The sequence below is a fragment of the Lactuca virosa genome, chromosome 2 (genome assembly GCF_052849685.1).
Source record: "Lactuca virosa cultivar CGN04683 chromosome 2, Lactuca_virosa_CGN04683_v6, whole genome shotgun sequence".
Taxonomy (NCBI): domain Eukaryota; kingdom Viridiplantae; phylum Streptophyta; class Magnoliopsida; order Asterales; family Asteraceae; genus Lactuca; species Lactuca virosa.
This window is the reverse complement of record NC_136427.1, coordinates 60,739,909-60,746,401: the sequence shown is the minus strand read 5'-3', so window position 1 is coordinate 60,746,401 and position 6,493 is coordinate 60,739,909.

Genomic DNA, 6,493 nt, shown 5'->3' with positions numbered 1-6,493 from the left:
TTCACTGGTCGAACCTCGGTAGCCCTAGTAGCAGGTGCAGATCCCTGTGCTGATCCCTGATGTAACTATGGGCACTCGGCCTTCCGATGGCCAGTCTGGTTGCAATGAAAGCATACCATAAATCCCTTGGGGCAATCCTTGGCGATATGCCCCTCCTTGCCACATTTGTAGCAAGCACCTGATCGACAGACCCCATCATGTCCCTTGCCGCATTTCCCACAAGTGCGGCCCTTCTGGCCTCTAGATCTCGTATCAGCGGACTTTGTCCGCTTGGCAGCCGGCTGCGCTTGTAGCGGTCGCCTGTCCCTACTCTGAGACTCGGCCTCCTCCATGTCCTGAGTCTCCAGCTCAATCTCCCTCTTCCGGGCATTTGCCTGGAGCTCAGCAAATGTCCGGTATGACGAGTTCGACACGAACTCCCTGATATCCCTCCTCAAAATGCTCAAGTCCCGACTCATGCGTGCCTGCTCAGACGACACGTGTTCAGGGCAAAACATCACCCTCTCATGAAACATCCTCGTAATCACCGTCACAGACTCAGTTCCCTGCTTGCGGGACAAGAACTCCTGGGCTAATCGTTCCCTCTCCATAGGGGGAACATACTCATCTCGAAACATCACGGTGAACCTCTCCCAGGTCACCGCGGTAAGCTCTCCCGTAGAGAAATCTGCCGTCACAAACTTCCACCAGTCCTTCGCTCCCAAGCGAAGCTGATTTAGTGCAAACCGAACCCTCAGATGCTCTGGACACGTGCAGGTGTAGAAGCATCCCTCAATATCAGAAATCCATCTCATCGCAGCAATCGGATCCTGCGTCCCATCAAACTCTGGTGGCTTCATGTTGCTGAACTCTCGGTACAGCAACGAGTCACCCCCCTTAGGTCTAGCAGCAGCCACAGCTGCAGTAGCTGCAGCAGCTGCAGCCTCAGTAACCGCTGCGTACCGCTCATCAAAGGTCTCAATCAATGTGGTCTTGATAGACCCAAACGTCTCCGGAATCTTGGACCGGATCGCCGCAACCACTTCGTCGTGGATCATCTGACGAAGCTCCTCGTCACTCACGCCGCTCGTCTCTGGTCTGCGGCGTGTCAAAACCATGATGTCTCTGAAATACAACATAAAAAGAAATCAGAGATTCGCTCGAGTATACTCGCACTCGATACTCAACCCTACTTGTTCTTTAGTACCCTAAGGATTGTTACTTGGGTTGCGCACCGATCCGGTGTCTACAATAGTACGGGCCCTATACTACCATCCACATCGCATCAGCATTCACCCCAAGTCCTCCTCCTTGGATCCCAGATCACAAGTACTCTACATCACGCTAGCATAGGCTACCCTTCGGTAGACCTCTCATAATCTCCTCACTGCTACCTACTCACTCTCAAGCATCTCATATCAGTAGAAACCTTCCTAGGCTAGGGCATCACAAATCAGGCCACTCTTGTCCTAATATGAGTACCTAGCCTACTCTAGCATGCGTAACCTGTCATACATATCTCATAACACATAATGTAAGGGTATTTTGGGAAATCACCGTTCGGGCGCTGGCTGATCGTACACACTGTTTCCTTCTGTTTTTCTCAAATCCTTTTACTTCCTTAGAAAAATTGTTTATTTTGTGAAAAACTTCCTCAAACCCTCAATTTGAGTTCAGATACACCCGAAGGTGCATCCGAATCCCTCAAACCAAGGCTATGATACCAACTTGTAACAACGTAAATTTCCAAGACAATTTTTCATTTTTAAATCATACTTTTAATCATAAACAATATCAAAACATAATGTATCCAACGTCATCTCAAATAACAACTCCCAAGATCTCAATGAAAATACAACTCCATCTGTGTGTACGGTCATGCCGGCGCCTTCCCGCGATCCTCACTGGTACCTAAAACACATAACACACAACATGGTAAGCATAAATGCTTAGTGAGTTCCCCAAAATACTACATACGCACGTACGCCACTCAAGGCTATAAGACCTTCCGGTCTCTGTGTCTTAGGGGACTTCCGTCCCATAACTCTGGTAATATAATGACCTTCCGGTCCATTTCACTCTGACCTTCCGGTCCATATCCTCTTGACCTTCCGGCCCACATCATATCACATACATATCACATAACAGCATACAGTACATACACATCATAGCATACAAGACCTTCCGGTCACACATAGGTACCTTTCCAGGTACAGTATAGTGAGAAGACTCACCTCGGGTAATCTCGGATAATCTCGCACACGGAAACACTGATCTACTCCCCGCCTAAACACATAAACAGTATTCTCGAATAAATAATGGCTCTCAAGGACTAGATTACATCCCTTCCTACAATCCCACAGAAGGGTAAAAGACCATTTTTACCCCTCCCTGACCCGAAAGTCCAAATGTTGACCAAAACTCTAAAAGTCATCGAAAGTCAACAGGGGCAGTACGCGACGCGTACCAACTCTTGTACGTGGGGCGTACTCCGGCTATCCAAGATTGGATTTTTATGAACCTACAACTCATTTTACTCTGTAATATGACAGATCTAAGCTTATGGAGACCATTTGCTCATAAAGTCTCGACCTTGGGACCAAAAACCCTAAAATTGGTCCAAGAAGCACAAATCACAAATAACAAGGAAAGCTTTGAGCTTTTTACCTCAGAAGGAAGCTCCAACCTCTGAAGAACTCAGATCTACTCTTGTCCACCAACTTCTAGCTCCTACAATGGCCTCCCCTTCTCCTTCACCACCTTGAAATGGCACTTTGAATCTTAGAACACACACACACAAGCTTGGAACGAAGGGTATCTCTCTATTAGGGTTTCACTCTCTGAAATGGTGGGTGAGAATAAGGCCTTAACATTCCTTTTATAGTGCACAAGCCACAATTTAGGGTTTGCATCTGGGCCGGTTACGCCCGACGTAACCTTGGGTACGCCCAGTGTACCTACACGAGTCCGCGTCCAACTTAAGAACATGAGTACGCGCAGCGTACTCTTCAGTACGCTCAGCGTACTTATTTGCCTAATATTTCCTTTAAGGGGCAAACTTGACAACTTGGAAAAGAAGAAGGCTATAAGAGATGTACCTGAATTTCGGGATGTTACAGAATAGTTATGTAGTCATATGTAGGGCCAATATAACCTGATCAACTATATTTTTCCGAGATATGATCAACATGTGTTTGGGAGTGACTGTGGTATTGCGACAAGTCTAAAACTCACCAAATCATTTACTAATGAAGCGTAGTTAAAATACTATAGGAGTATTTTAGTTACTATAAGATAACAACAAGTATATGTAGCACCCAATTCCTGCTATGCCTTTTTATTCAAGTATTCTTGTGTTTTTCTCTGGGACTCGACGAGTTGGAAGGCCAACTCGTCGAGTAGAGTCGAGACCCACAAACAGTTTAAGTGACCTAATCAACGACTCGGGAGACTGACTCGGCGAGTAGGTGCTGTTTGAGTGAAACCCTAAATCTGAGGGTTTGCACCCTATTTAAACGCCTTAACTCAGCCTCCATTGTCCCTATCACTCCCAGCAAGCTGTATATCGAAATCCTAGCCGTTTTTGTGTGTTCTAAGGCCATTTTGGTGATTTTGGGTGGTTTGTGAAGCTTGAAAGGAAGGAAGAAGCTTGGGAATTCGAGTTGGGGCTTGTAGATCCAGATATCTTATTCCATTTTCAGCTCAATCAAGGTAAAATGCCCCTGTTTTGGTCTTCCATTTGGTTATTCATCTTTAGGGATTAGATTTTGGGTGCATTTAGGGCTTTCGAAGCCATTTTCGGATTTGTGAAGTGTTTCATGGAGTTCTACTTTCAGATCTGAGTGATTGGAGGGGTCTCATGGCATAAAGGTGCCAACTTTATGGCCATGAGAGCGCCATGAACATTGTGAAGCACCTTTTATGGATTTTTGAGCCAAAGACCCCATGCATATGCACCAAGTTTGGAACTTTACGTGTAAAATGGACATTAGGAGGCCAGATCTATGGTTTTGATGTGTTAAGACCCATTTAAATCGACTGGATAGTAATGGTCATAGATGGGATCGACGAGTCGCTCTAGGGACTCGGCGAGTCGCGGTGTAATGACCACCAAATCCTTTCTGTGGAGGGAACAGTGGTTAGGAAGGAAAAGTCTCGTAGATGTTTAGTCATAAAAGGGACCTGGGAATCATGGGACTCGACGAGTGTATGAACAGACTAGGAGAGTCCAAGGCAATCTCCCAGTCTTTGAAGATGGACTCGACAAGTTGTTCATACAACTCGGCGAGTCATACATTGGACACATTTTTATGAGGAAGATGAACTCGACGAGTTCAAGGGGGAACTCGACGAGTTGGATGAAGATGGCACCGATGGTTTGAACGAAGGAGAACCCGTCGAGTTCTTGCTAGACTCGACGAGTGAAGTCAGGGTTGGATCGGGTTAGTGGAGTATGGACTCGACAAGTTGGTAGACCAACTCGACGAGTCAAGTCAACTGGGTGTTGACTTTGACCAATGTTGACTTGATTGGTTTAAGTATTGACCCTGGTTAGGGTTGTTTGTTCTGTTTGATGACTTGAGGGTTGTCGTGTAGGGATTAAGGGGTCGAGGAGATCCGACCTTCACACCGAGGATAGTTCAGACACTACACGACATCGAGATGAGTTACCTTCCAGTAGAAGTGGGTCTACGGCACCAAGGCCGGCCCACTAGTAGTTGAGATGATTGTCTTTATGATAATTGTCTGGTCTGCTATTGTTTGATATCCGAGTATGCTAGTTTGCTTGATATGTGACTATGCTAGTTTGCTATGTTACGTAAGATAGTATCAGTAGGAGGGGACTAGTTCCCGAATTGGTCGTTAGGACCAACGGGTAGGTCGGACACCCCAGACACGTGTGACAACATGATTGAGATATGATATTATGTGTTAGCACTAGGGGGTGAAATAGTCCCCGTGTTCGGTTGAAAGACCGGAGGGTAGGTCGGCACCCCAGAATAGCCTGACATGGGTAGGTCAGCACCGTGGAATGGCTCGACATGGGTAGGTCAGCACCCCAGAATGGCTTAACATGGGTAGATCAGCACCCCAAAATGGCTTGACATGGGTAGGACGGGCGCCCCAGAATTGATCGGCAGTATATATGCTATGTGATTGTATGGTATGTGGTATGATGGGGGAACTCACTAAGCTTTGTGCTTACAGTTTTAGTTTTGGTTTCAGGTACCTCTTCGTCTAAGGGGAAGGACCCGGCGGTGTAGCAGTGCATCACACACACACACATGGTTTCCGCATGGAGTTTTCTGGGAATGTACAATGATTTATTTTACTTTTGACGATATGATTTTCAGAAACATTGTTAAGTTTCTTTTTACAATGACATGGCATGGGAAATGTTTTGGTAAACAATGTTGTGAATTACTTAATTAAAAATGAAATTTTCGGGCTTGAAATTTGGGATGTTACAAGTTGGTATCAGAGCCCTGGATTGAGGGATTCGGACACACCCTCGGGGGTGTCTGGACTCAAACCGAGGGATTAAAAGATTTTTACAAGGAAAATGGTTTTAAAAAAATAAAAAATAAATCTGAGTCAAAAGGTTTTGAGGAAGAACAAGGTCTGTGATGCGTGCGATCGACCGAGCTCGAGTAAGTTTTCCCCAAGATACCCATACTTGTTTTATAAGTTATATGATATGTATGATTCTGAGAACTGCATGCTAGATTAGGGCTAAGGATCTAGGAAGATGACTTGTATGCCTGATATATATGATTCTGAGAAGTGCATGCTAGAGTAGGGCTAAGGATCTAGGAAATATGCATTATATGCCTGTCGTATGAGCTGTATGCTAGGACTCTTTAGTAAGCAGTAGGATGGCCTGTATAGGTTATGCCTGAATTGGTTACTCAATGCATGAATGCTGCTTGCTTTGTGCTATAAGGGTTCTAGCTAACTTTAACTATGTAATGAGGGAATATGTAACAGTATTCGCAAGCTAGATAGGGAAAGATAGCATGGACCCCTTGTGCAGCTGATGGCAGAGAGTAGGTCGGAGGGTGCCCTAGGAGAGCCTAGGACGAGATTAATGGAAAACGGTATCGGTAAAGGGACTTGATGAAGTTGAAGCAATCCTTGATGAAAGTACGGATAGATGTGGAAGGTAGTATGGGCCCGTACTACTGGAAATAGAGGATCTGTACTCGAGTCAGGTAGAGCTGAGATGGAACCAGGGAACTTGGAAAGTGTGTGAGAGCTATCGATAGCATGTATGATCCTGATGTTTATGCGTTTATTTTCAGTATGGTGACCACGCGTCATGGAGCAGGAAATTCAGGATCAAGAGCAGGGTCAGGATCAGGCGCGGGTGCAGGATCCGAGCAGGTTGATGACGGGATACGCGAGTTCATCGCGTCTGATATCACGATAGGCATCCTTGAGTCGACCCTGGTCATTTTCGGGTCGATCAAGGAGGGGATTGTTGAGCTGTTGGAGGATCGCCTCCAGGCATTCA